The following is a 13,812-nucleotide window of genomic DNA, read 5'->3' as shown; positions in this document are numbered from 1 at the left end:
AAGCTCTGATTTGCATCATCACAGTTGTTTTAACCACTAGTTTCCTCATTTGCTCAGTTAGCTTCTGTTTGACAAACAGTTTCCATTTGAAGACATTATGCTGCTCCTCTCCACTCCAGCACCATGCCCATTGCCTTTACTAAATTGGCACCGGAACAGAAACCAGTGCCAAGATCTATGCAAGGGCAGGAGGGACTGAAAGGGAACATGAGGCAAAATGATCCCTTAATTCAAGTGAATTATTGTTACCTTTCTTCACATATTCCTTTTCTCTTCCCTCATTGTTCTCCTTTCAAAAGAGAGGTAATAGGTTCCAAATCAGACCACAAAGAGGATTTTCAGAATCAAGTTAAATTGGAGCACAAGGATTGGGGCTGATGGGAATATGGATTTGCAAGGTGCCAATGTCTGATCTAATTTACATTCATTTCTTGATTTCCAGCCCTTTGGCATCTATTGAAATACAGTTTCATTGTAGAGTACTCTATAATGTATATTCTATATATGTTGTTTTAAATTTATTCAGAACATATAATTTTATATATTTTCTTCTGTGCAAAACCGTATGTGTGCATGAATGGTGAGGTCTATGTGCCAAGTATTTAGACTAGTTTTATCATTCCTCTGGTGCTTCTCTAAGCAGCTTTCTCCAAAGGGCCTGTAACTCATAATCACACGGGCTGTTTGTGAATGTATCTCTCTGGGTCAGAAATTTTGCCAGCCCTGACAGGCACCCTGGACAGCTTTTCAGAAATTTCTTGGTTATTACTCATCCATTAGAAAGGAAGAAGTGATATTTTGCATCAGCAGTTGTTTCTCTCTCTTTTTCCTTTTAAATTACAGAAATAAAGTGCCCATTGTAAATCGTTCACGCTGGCGGACAATATTGCATGCAGATCAGGCAGACAGCCCATTGGGTGGAAATGGTGTGGGGGTGGGAAAGGCCTTTGCGAATGAGGAGATGCTGGAGGGTCGTGAAATGGTTTTAGTCAGGTCGGAAGTAGCTCCTTAGTGGGCAGAACTGCTAGCTGCTCATCTTTTAGGATACAAAAAAGGCTAACCCTTTGCTTCAGGAGTTTCTTATAAGTTGTTTTACTCTTAATAATAATAAAAACATGTATTTCTTATTCTACCAGCATTTTATGTAATTAGCTTATGGGTAAACAGATCTTGAAAAAGGCAAGAGTTTATGTCATAAACTATGAGGTAATAGTTGATGGACTGAGATTTTCAAAAAATTGCCTGTGAACTTAAAAAGTAGAATTTATGGGGGGAGGGAAGGGAGGAGGAAGGGAAAGGGGAAGAAGATGACTGTATTTCATCTCAGTGTTCTTTTTTTAAAAGATTTTCATTTATTTTCAGAGAGAGGGGAAGGGAGCAAGAAATAGGGAGAGAAACATCAGTGGGTGGTTGCCTCTCCTTTCCCCCTACTGGGGGCCTGGCCCATACCCCAGGCATGTGCCCTGGGGTATCAAACCAGTGACCTTTTGGTTCGCAGGCCTGCCCTCAACCCACTCAGCCACACCAGCCAGGGATAATCTCAGTGTTCTTAATATTAGGAGGAATTTAAAATTTCTTGTTTGTACTTTAACTTTAGCATTAACATTACTGGTCCCTTTCTCGCCCCACCTCAGAACGGTCGGGAAACCATGGGAACAGAGAAATTTGCAGTAGAATGGCAAGTTTCCAAAAAACTAACCAAACAGTGGTAGGTGATCTAGTAGGGGGACAGCAAAAGGTGATCCTAAATTCACAATGATTTGTAAGAACAACATTCTTTCTGATAAATTTCTTTTTAAAGAAAAATTACGTGTCTCTCAGAATCCCAAACATTGTTGCATCCATTAAGGGCAGGGAAAAACACTTAAAGCCCTCAATTTCTTATGTATAAATGGAGAAATATATAAACTTGGCAGAAAGATGAGTAAGTGAAGACAAATATTGGAATATATCATGTAATAAGCCATATGTTCTCTTCATTTTGTTTGCTTTGCTTTCATCTTTATTTTTCTGAATTAGTTCATTAAGTAGGCCCTTTTTTTTTTTTTTTGCTGATAGTTAAGAAGCTGGACTAGTAAAGAACAACTGAGCATTCTTCAAGAGTCCCAAAGTTCTAGTTTGTTAACAAACCTCTTGAAGTACATACAGGGCTTTGATTGCTCTGGGCACTCTGGTTGGTGAAGGTGTTAACTGAAATGTTCAATACCGAGCAAAGTGTTTGGCCACAGAACTCGTACTCGATTACTGCATAGGCAAAACTCAGATCAAAATTTCTGTTATCAGAGACTTACTGAGCATTTGTTTTATGTCAGGCACTATTTAAAACCCACACTGATGAGATGAGCTGCTCAGATAGAACTCACAGCAGCATGGCTTCCAACCATTGTAGGTCTCCAGATGAAAACAGTTTGGTGTATAAAGTTTTGCGCCTCCTTGATTGTCCTAAATGAGCCTGGACAGGGCCAACAGCATACACCATGTTCTTCTCTGCTGCTGGTGGCTATTGGGAAAGGTCCCAGAGCTACTGTACTTTTAGCAAAAAGAAATGGTGTTCTTTTCAACGCCATTCATGAGCTGATTTCTTTTTAGTTTACTGAATGCCTTCACAAAGCTAGAAATCATGGAAAATATTTGTGAGTTTTCTTTTAAAAGGGAAAAGGTAGGCAAATGTAGGTTACTATTTAAAAAATCAGTTATTCTTCTGTTCTCTTTAGTAATTCCTTTTGAGAAATATTATTATCTATATTTTTATTTCTATTTCAACTTAATTGGGGAGATAGGAGTGTGTGTGAAGTTTCAGACTTGAGAACTGAAAGAAATGAAAAGTTTTTGTACAAATGTAGAATGCAAAATTTTAATGCATGACAAATGGCCAACTGGGCTCAAAATAGAAAATAAAAAGATATAGTTGAGTGGGGATTGTTAATAATCATTTTGACACTAAAATAAATAAGAAAAAGGAAAGAAAAATGAGAAGTGGGTAGGCTAACCAAGATCTTGATTTATGAACACTTATTTAGCATATGGTTTATAGTTTCAAATTCTCCTTTATTAATAATACATATATATTTACTTTCTTTTTCTTGCTTTACTTCCCTGATTTTAACATATAATTTTCCTCTAGATCTCATGAGGTGAAGGGCAAATAATTTATTTTTATATGATTGACCTATTAATACATATGAGACACCAAAAACAGAAGTAAGACCTGTGCTTTCTCAAAAGAATATAGAAGAAAACACCATTTTAAACCAGTAAATATCTAAAATATATGTGAGGTTGACAAAATTTCCCCTCTTAAATTAAAATTTGCAGATGAGAGCTACCACTTTGTATGGATATATGATCATTTTAAGGATGCTGCCACTTTCCAAAACATTCTGAAATACATTCTTTTGAAATTTTAAATAAAGTTAGTTTTTTTACAAGTCACATAAGAAAATTAGTCTATTTCTTGTTTATACTCATATTACCAACTGTGTATCATTATTTCATTCATTTCATTTTATTCGGAGTAGTTTCCATATCCCAATATCAAAGTATGAACTTGAAATAGTAACTCCATCAAGGAAAAACGAAAACACCACCATATAACTCAGTAATCATTATTCTACCTATATTTCTGAATGCCAAGCTTCTGTTTGTTTAATTAATTCCAGAATATTTTGTCTGTGAAAAAATGCATCGATGCTTCTATTACAAAGTATATATGGTTTCAGGTACCAGTGTTCTTGTACTTCGGGCTAAACTTATCGCTGGGGGTCCTGTAGTTTGGAAAATGTGTTTCTAGGGAACTTTTAGGGAACTTTTTGGTTGAAGAAGAGTGTTCAACACACAGCATTTACTCGTGTGCTCTAAAGAGTGCCTGACACAAAACAGACATTCAGTAAATCTACAGTAACAGAAATTTTGATCTAAGTTTTGTCTGTAGAATCATCAATTCCCATCATTTGGAAACTATGCAGGGTGCATGTTACATGAACAGGTGTTTCCTAACTTGGCAAATGTCTCTTTGATTAACTGATCAATGCATTTGTTTATCCCTGAGTAATTTTGGGTTAGAATATGAGATCTATAGTTAGAGCAGGTGATCACGGATTGGTGAGGACTAAAAAGCTAGTTAAATTGGAACAGATTTTGCCTTATATAAATGGGAACTGAATTTTAATGAAGCAGAGTTTTTCCTGTTTCCTCCCATCATTTTGATTGTTCGTGTCCACTGCTGAACCCAGTGGTATATCTGGACTGTGGATATCATTATTTAATTAGAATGTCTTATAAAATATATCTGCAACAATTTTGCAATAGTTTTATTTTCCATACGCCTGGAGCTCTGCTGCATGACAAAGTTTTGTTCCTTATCAATTAATATTAACCCAATTGGTTAATATTAACCAATATTACATATATACATATATATACACACACACATATACCTATATGTATTTCTATCTCCATCCATCAATGGTAGAAATATCACTAATGGTCTTTCTGAAAAAGAGAATAGGAGGAGGAAAAATGTTTTCAAATCCCAAACTAATAGTTTTTACTGAACAGTTTCTATAAACAAGCTCAAAAGATAACTCTCCCTTTAAATCAGCTGCCACTGTGCAAATTAAATTAGTTCAATAAGTAATCTGATTGTGGCTTGCTACATCATGTAGACTAATTAATATATTATGATTCGAAGAATTCTCTTTATATTAAATGTATATATAATACACATCATGACTGATTTTGCAAAGCAATTTTTAACCAGCTATAGTTGTGATGTGCAGCTCAAAGTTAAATTTGGAAAGTTAACTTTAAAATTATTATTGTGTCTCGGCCTTTTGGCTAAGAGCAAGTGTAGTATCTGTTCTGATCAGTTTAATAAAATTATTAGTCACTTGTGCCAACTTATATCAATAAAAGCTGAGCCATTTAAACGCAGTGGTTTACTTCCTTTAAAGTTTCGCATTATCAATTTAAATTACATTTCATTTTACTAGATGTTGTTAACAGCCAAAGTTTGTGATCTACTTTAATATTATCACCTGAAAATTAAAGTGGTGATGAAAATCAACTTCCATAATTATTCTCCAGGAATGATTCAATGTGGTGGTTATTGTGTTCTTAAGAAAAAGGACATTAATGGTGTTATTAAAAAGGCATTTAAATAGCTGGGCTTAGAGTATCTTACTAACCTTTGAGTGTCTTAGTCAAAACTGTTACTAGATTTTATAAAAATCAATTAGTCTCATCTTCTTAGAAAATTATTGATAGGAAACAAATCACCTTGATCTATTTCAGTGCACGTGATTTTAAAACACACTTACTACACTTATATGTGTATGTATATAAGTATGAAGTGATACGATCAGTGTATACCATACTTTTTATCAAGAAAATAAATCATTTTGGAAATAGAATGCCAGTTTAAAAATTATTGAGTATATCTTCTAAGTGGCAGCAAATTCAAAGGATAACATATTTTGCTTTTCACATTATTTAGATGTTGTTAGGAAACACACCCACTAAAATTCTCTGACTTGGAAGGGAACATACTATGACAAATAGCTTAAGAAAACTTCTCAAAAAATTCAAGTGCTTTCCACATACCAAGTGTTTGAAGGTTGAAGGAGGTACTGTTATTAGTTCTGCCTTTGTGAATGAGGAAGCTGAGTCTTTGAGCATCAGGACATGCACTGAGTGGAGACATGTGGACTGATATACTTAGATATTTTTTGAAGAACCTTTGGTTCCCACAGCACTTTAGCAAAGCTCATACAAGCACAGAGTTCACAAAGTGAGACATGTATTACATTGAGAAGCAAAGAGAAATAAAAAATGTAAAATAAGGCAGATGTCTACTGAAGATGCATTAGATACAGCTGAAATTTTAAAAATAATTTACCTTTCAGAAGTGGTGACTTTGACCTAATTGAAAAGTAGAGTTGTTTTACCTAGTTTGTACTTTTTTTTTGTTTGTACTGTTTTTACTAATCAATTCTGTCAAAATATTGACATGTATGGACTAACTTTAAGGTATGCAGCAGTATGTATCTATGCAAGAGTCATGATTTGGAACATAGAATTTAAAAAATCTGAAGATAAGTACAGTCGTAATTCCCTGTTAAATCATTCTCACAAAGAGTATATCACAACTGTTAACAGTCTTCATCAATATTCTAACAGGTCAAATAAAAATTTCCATGAATTATTTTTACTACCTTATCTTACAGATTTTGTTTAACAAAATAACCTTAGTGAGCAAAGTTAACTTAGTTCTAAAATTATTACGTAGGTCAACCTATAGAAGAAGTACACCTATTATGTTAGAAATATAGTTAACTGTCATGAAAATGCTCAGCTCAACTTGATAAACCACTCCATCCAAGTCTATCTAAAAGCATGTGGTACTATTTATTATCATGTATTATTTCTTTTGCTCAAGCTCCACTTCAAAGAACATCTAAGTATGTCAGTCCAAGTATACCCATTTAACAAATGTACTGAGGCTCAAAGGTATTAACACACATTTTATGCCCTAGTCTGGGACATTGTCATCTTGACCCCTGTATACTGCTGTTAAACACAGAGGATTTACTTTGAAGCTTTCATTTAAGGAATTGAGTTATTATCCTTTACTTGACCTCTGTCCATGGAATATTTATCATGGTGCCCTGTAAAACTATAATGTGTAAGAAAAGTGAGAAAAGGAAGTAATGTATTTGTGATTTATAAAGAAAGGAGGAATAGGTATAAATCAGACTTTTAAAATCCATTCATAGGTGCCTCTCACATAATCCATTTATAATCTCAATACCCCTCCCTAAAATGATTTTTGTGCATTCTTAAAATAATCATTAGTGAAAGGAACTTGAAATTAATCACAACTTGTTGTTTCTAGGATCTATTCTCAAGTGTTGTTTATATTTATTACTGGGAAGAAAAGAGAGGAGCAACATTATTTTTAAAAGTATAAAAAGAAATAGTTTTCAAGCTGTTCCCTTAATGAAGTAGAAATAGTTACCCTGTCAAATTTAATATAAAAATAGTGTTATAAGCCTATGGCATCTATTTATTACTGGAGAACAAAAGCCTTCATCTATTTCCTTTAGAGAATGACATTTTCGTAATTCGCTGCCCATTTCATTTGTTCCAAAGGCCTTCGTGGGGTGACAAATATCCCACAGAAATGGCTACTGATACTTGATAGGATAATGTGCAGCCCCTCAGGACAAGGGCAAAGGCAGCAAACTTATCATCCTTTAGTGTAGCTTAGCATGGGTCAGTAACAGCGCCAGAGGTGACAGAAGATGTTAAAGTGTGGGAAGCAAGAGCTGAAAGCTGTGGGAGGGGAGTTTTTATAGTTTATCCTTTCTTTTGCCAAGAAGCTATGGAGACAGCTTGACTCACATTGTTGATTTGGTTCACTGCACGCCACACGAACTGTTTCTGGAAAAGAAGAGCAAGGGGGAGAAAAATCCAACATTTATGGGTCATTCTCACCAACAGCATGTGGCATTTCAACATGTCCTGTAGGAGGAGGAAATGCATATTTAATATTTTAGCTTCAAGTTCACATTTTAAGAATGCATTATTCTGCTGGAAGGTCTGTGGTGAATAATCAGTAAGACATCACCATTATATCAACCTGATAATTTTGCAGAGAAAGAAGCGTTAGCAGTGTTGTCTTTCAGTTGGGAATTTTCACAATATTGTTTTCTGTGTTAGAGTGGATAAAAAAGAAAAACTACCACTACAGCTCTTCTTATAGTTTTTAACTTACAAATGGTTCAAAAGTGAAGTTCTTTAAATTTATCATTAACATTCATCCATTAAGGAGGATTGATTTGCATGAAATCTGAATAGACATATCTTATTCCCCCCAAAATTACATTGTAGAGAGCTCTCCCTCCGAATATTGTAAAAGAATGATATATACCAGCTGGTCTAGTACTCCTGATTCTATTAAAAGATCATGTGAGTCAATTCTTCTAAACACTTCCCACTTGAAAAAAAAGTAAAAAATAATTCCTCATTAGGCAGGTATCTGTTGTCACGCCTGTCATTGCCTGCAGTGACACTCACAAAAACGTGATGGGCGTGCTGTGCTATCTCTATTGGCACATCTGCTAAAATGATTTCTATTTTGCAATATTAAGGAATCACTTTTTATATTACATGTGATATGAATTAATTTGATTTAAAATTTAAATTATGCAATGCAAACACTCTTAAAGAACTGGTATGATAAAGAACTAAAAATGGTGACCTTGTTTCACAAGCAAGATGCCAACTCCATCTGAGCAATTAATAGCTTTGATGAGCATTTTGAACCATGATGTCCTTTGGAAGAACTGTCAGAGCCTTGTTGAAACTTGTATTTTCTTCTTTAAGAAGTAGAAAAGACCCACTTCTGAATCTTTTCTTGACAAAATAGATAATAAATCATGTTATCAACAAATTATAATGAATATTAAAACTTAAATATGCTCAAGATCTTGTTAATGATCTTTGAGTTTGACATAAACATAAGGAACACTGTAAAGTCTGGAGTGTTTTCTAGTAGACTCCTTTCATTCCAGGCATATCTGGAAAATTACATAATGCTGAACTGCAGGAAGATGAAGACAAACGGATGCCTACTTTGAAATAAGTATGTTAAATAGTTCACATATTTTATCTCTGAAAACCTGGTTGTGTGCTCCTAATAGCACTATTGCTAGCTAAAATTTATATAGTACTTTTTCCATTGAGTTGGAAATTGTTCCCTTTTCAGAGAGAGGTTCATGTTTATTTCCAATGCAGAAGAACTTGTTTTAGTTTTGAAGGTAAATTGAACAAGTGATTGCTTTCATATATCATGTAATTCCTTACATGTTGATGGCTGTAACTTTTCTACTTAACACATTTTATTCCTTACCATGCCTGTCACTGGTTTAAGCAATCTGCGGGTAATTGATTTCTTCTGTAAAACAGATAACATTTGCTTAAAGCTCTTCTGATAGCTTTACAGCCTCTGCATTAGGAGAAGCACTTCCGTCACCACTGGCATTCTTATAAAATATAATTATTATATATCCATCAAAGACAAAAAGAAAAAGGGGTAGGAAAAGGCAGTGCAAATATTTCCTGAATTCAGCGACTCTGCAGTTGTAATACTTCTAGTGCTCACCAAACCACTGCTTACCTTGTTTCCTGGCCTGGGCCATTCAGTCCACCCTCCCTTTGAACTCATTGTTTATTTAAATAAACAAACAAATCTTAGTCTCTTTCAAGTGGGACACTATGCTCAATCCATTTTTTAAAATATTAGGAAATCTAATAAAAAATAGAAGTATCTTTAATTTGAGCAGTGACTATTTCTCAACTGTGATTTATATTTTTAATCATAAACTCAGAAAAGTATATATGTAGTAAGTCCCCTAAGTGAGTACATAATTTGAATACAAGTAAATTCAAAGGATCAGAATTCATATTCTCCCTCTCTCCTATTTTATTGTTTTGCTTTCTTAAGATGAAGACCAGTTGTCACTTCAGGTCTCTTGTCTTTACATAAAAGAGGACAGTTGTGGCCCTTTGTAATGGGTGGTCTGCAACACCAGAAAGCTGACCTGTCTTGGTTTGTGTGTGTGTGTGTGTTTGTATATACATTTATATGAAAGAACAGTATCAAGAGAAAGATAATTATAACAATAAAATGTCCTCAGAAAAAATTATTTGCTGTTCTATGGATCTAATAGATATGACTCGATATTTTCTTTTCCTTTTCTTTTTTTTCCCTTTTAGAAATCTTTATACAATAGAAAACATAATTTTTCAAATCCCAAATGTCAGTTCACTGAAAAGTGCACTGCAAGCTGAATACATAGATAAGAGTGAGATAAACCCAAATGGGACAGTTTGGTTTGAGGTGACAGGAGGTGGTCTGGGTGCTTTGGGTGTTGTGTTAGTTTAGTCTTTATACCAAATATTCAGGAGAGACATGTAACAGAGCAATAAATAAACAACCCACCAGCCAAACAAACCAATGCTTTTTTTTTATTATCCTAACTAAATTTGATTGGTTGTCTTCACTTTCAAGTAGACGTCCTGAATAATGGGTGCAGAATTGGCATTGTTATCTCTTCATTTTCCTGTTTTAGAATCATTTCTGTATAACATGTACTAAATGTTGTTCTGCCACTAGTTTACATTGTTTTTTTACATAGAACTTTGTGGTTTTGAATAGAAACTGTCCATACAGGAATGTCTTAATGAAAGATTCCCAGAGTGTTCTTATTTCTATTTTTCCTAATTTAGTTTCTTGACTCAAAAATAAGAGTGAAATTGACTTCTTCTTGGCCTGGAAAGCTATGCTTTGGTTTTTGGTCCTCAAATTTCTCTGTCCCACCTTGAGCTCTGCACACGACTGTCTGTAACTTTAGCCACAGTCTTTAATCTGGCCTCTGTTCTGTCATCCTTCTCTCCCCTCCCAGCATCACTTCAGCCAGTGCCATGACTCTAATCACAGAGGACTCCATCTTGTCATTTCCCCCCAATCTCATCTCTGTGGAAGCCCCACCTCTTCCAGAACATCTTTGTATAGTGACCAGAAGAGGGCTGACTTGTCCCCTGTTTCAAAACTTCTGCGCATCTTTCACCTGAACTTGTCATCCCTCCCATCATGCACCACTTCTCTTTAAGTGAATCTATGATCATATTTTAGTACCTACTTCTTTTCAATTATTGCCATATGATTAACACTAATTGATCCAAGTTCATGTCATTAGTTTCAACTTTAAACTCCTGAGTACTTCTTGTCTAGGCACTGCTGTAGCATTATATGTAAATTGATAAATAATGAGTACATTTAATTATGACTCTATATACATTTCTAACTGTGAGAGAAAGTAAACATTCAGTGATATAATGTCATCCTTTTAAAAGGCAGACATGTTAGGAACAAATTCAAGTCACAGATCTTCATTTTTTTCTTTTCCCATGATTGATTTCAAGGCTTCAAGAAATTTGAAAGTTTTATTATTTACTTTCTTGATAAAGTACATGTGTTCATTGTACAGAGTTGTAACATTTCTTTCTCTGAATTATGTTTTTTTTCTTTAACTCTATATGACATCAGACCATTCAGATGATGGAGGGGAAAAAAATCAATCTTCAAAGTTTCATCTTAACAATAGAAATGTCTCATCTTAAGAATTTCCATCGTCAGTATTTTTAGTAACATTTCTAGAATAGTTTAAAGTCTTCCTGAGGATCTGTAGCATATATTTGGATGTAAATTCTTTAGGGGAAATATATCGTAGTTTTACACTGACTGTGTATATAGAAGTTCCAGGCATAGCCCCAGGCCAAGAGATGCCTTTACAAAAATGATGTAAAAAGTTGTACCTTCAAGTCCCAGCTCCAAATCGTATTGTTATGACTAACGTCTTTTCTATATCAACAATACCTTAAATTAGAAGGTTTACTTTTTTAAGATTAAGAGAGATGTCAGTCAGAAATATTGTTTGCTGATACTACTGAAAAACATTGGCATTTGGACTGACTTGTGAGAGGTAACCCATTGTGATGGAAGCAAGAATTCGTATTAGTGATCTTTTTCTTGGGAAAATGCTTCTAAGTCCAAGTATAATATTAAATGCCTTTCTCAAGTCCCTAAGGAAGCTCTTCTAAGTGACCCCAGTTGAAGCCATTTGACCTTTGAGTATCTGAGTGAAGTAATTTCTCCTAGCTAAAGATAATGTTGAAACTGGTGTTAATACTCCTATTTAAATTGAAATTTACTTATTCCATGTAGTTGTGGTGCAGAAATCTGTAAATATTTTTAATCTGAAAGGATAAAAAGGTCTATGAACTTAAAAGTAGCACGTAAGAACATCTACATGTTTCCCTTTGCTGTTTGAATACTTGTGCCCCCACAAGATGTGTGTCCCAGGGATGTGACACTGTGCGGCTTTAGGTGGGAAAGTTTTAGCAGTGTAATGATGGTTACTGTGATTCCTCCCAGGCCATCGGCACAGTTCAGGACTCAACAGCATTGCATTAGCAGCAACTATAGCAGTTTAGCTGCTGTGCCTTGGAACTGTCTACTTCCTTTACTCCAGATCTCAGCCACTCGGTCTGTGCTGTGACTCAACCTGTGGTCACAGGGGTTACCAGGCTTAGTGTTCTATGTCGTGACAGACCAGAGAGGAGGAATGAGTAGCGTAAGCTAGACCCTGGGTTCAAGGCAGGTGCCAACTGAGTCATGGCTATTTGAAGCCAAGAGGATCTTTGCCATTCATATGTGTGTGTGAATCAGAATTTGGTAGCTTATTTCATTCTGCTTTTGTCTTCCTGTTTTGTCCTTTTCTTGTTTGTGGCTCTCTTAAAACTCAAAACATAGCCCTCTTTCTAACTCTGTTTAGTCATCTATACTACATGTATGGTGCCTGAAACACACTAAGAAGTTGATAAATGTTTGTTTAAGAGTGAAGACATATATGTGTATGTCTCAAGTGCTTACACATTACCACAATCATAGATAAACATGAATGTTCATATCTAACAGAATCCAATGGGAATATTCCCAACTGCCACATAAATCACAACTTCATATAGAGCCTTTTGTGATGTGTAGCAATATCAGAGAGAAGGTAATCCAAGCTTTTGATATTTTACTGTTTAGCACTACCTTGTTACAGTGCTAAAACATTGACTAAAATACATTGGACTCTGTTTAGAATAAACATGAGTCACTCTCGGATTGCTCAAATTGTCCCAGTGAGCTTGTCTATGGTTTTCCCCCAGGAAGAGGCAAACTTAGAAGGATCAATAGAGAATGATAGGCCCTGGAAAATTAAAAACACATTTTTTAAAGTCACTTTTAGAGGGAATTCTGAGTCATTTTATGAAGGGATCTTTATAAGGGCAGGGAACTGGGGATCCACGTAGGACGATGAGATGACTACAGCAGAAGAGCATTTTGCCTGCCTGTGGGAACCAGCGCTCCTTACTATTGTCTTCTGAGGAATTTTCTAAGTTGCTGTGTTCTTTAAGACTTTTAGATTATTGTACTCCAAGAAAGTTTTAGTTACCTGTACCTGGCAGCCATAGTTATAGAAGTAAGCATAACAGGTCTATTTTTCTTTGCATGGGAACCAAGCAAGATCTCTGGACCATAGAGAATGTACAGGAGAGCAGGAAACTCACATAGGAAGCAAGTTTGCAAAATGTTTATTCTGTGAAAAAATTAGTGACACACATTTATGCACAAGACCCTAAAACTTTCTACATTTCTATAGCAGTGTTCATAAAGAATATAACTGCTTAAACTTTAAGCAGTATTAGACAGTGGTTGCAAATAAGGTCAACCAAGTAACAGTTTAAATATGATTTTGATTCTTATAAAATGAAAGTTTTTCCTGTTGATGTGGCCGGGGAAAACAAATGAGCAGTAGTGCTCTTACGTTTGTGTTCAGGTTTATAAGCTATTAGGGAACTTCATAGCACTAAATTAGACTGAAGACAGATTACTTAATGAGTTCAGTCAGGTATTGATAAGCCACTGAAACCCCCAGTCATTATTTATTACTGTTTATTATTCTCCCATCCAAATATAACATTTCTCTATGCTTTATGTTCCTGACAGGTACCTGGAAACTACAGGCTTAAATGACATTCTGAGGTAAATTTTCTTAGAGGCTATAACATTTGGAATGTTTCTTCTTGGAAAAAGGCTTCATGTTTTGAGGCAGCTGGCTGCAACCATGAAAGGGGTTATGATATTTGGCTCACAAGAAACAAAATTCTGTGACACATAAAGTTAACAAGTGTTCACGA

The 13,812-nt window shown here is 35.1% G+C and overlaps 1 non-coding gene across 1 annotated transcript; it reads left to right on the top strand.

Moving 5' to 3' along the window:
- The first annotated feature begins 4,816 nt into the window (after positions 1-4,816).
- Positions 4,817-5,003, top strand: LOC119065079 (U2 spliceosomal RNA). Its single transcript, XR_005085539.2, has one exon. It is a non-coding gene; the product is annotated as a U2 spliceosomal RNA (small nuclear RNA).
- Positions 5,004-13,812: the final 8,809 nt, after the last annotated feature.

The sequence above is a fragment of the Artibeus jamaicensis genome, unplaced genomic scaffold (assembly GCF_021234435.1).
Source record: "Artibeus jamaicensis isolate MK-2021 breed Jamaican fruit bat unplaced genomic scaffold, CSHL_Jam_final contig_387, whole genome shotgun sequence".
NCBI classification, from domain to species: Eukaryota; Metazoa; Chordata; class Mammalia; order Chiroptera; family Phyllostomidae; genus Artibeus; species Artibeus jamaicensis.
The sequence above is the reverse complement of the archived record's forward strand: the minus strand, read 5'-3'. Positions and strand labels throughout refer to the sequence as shown.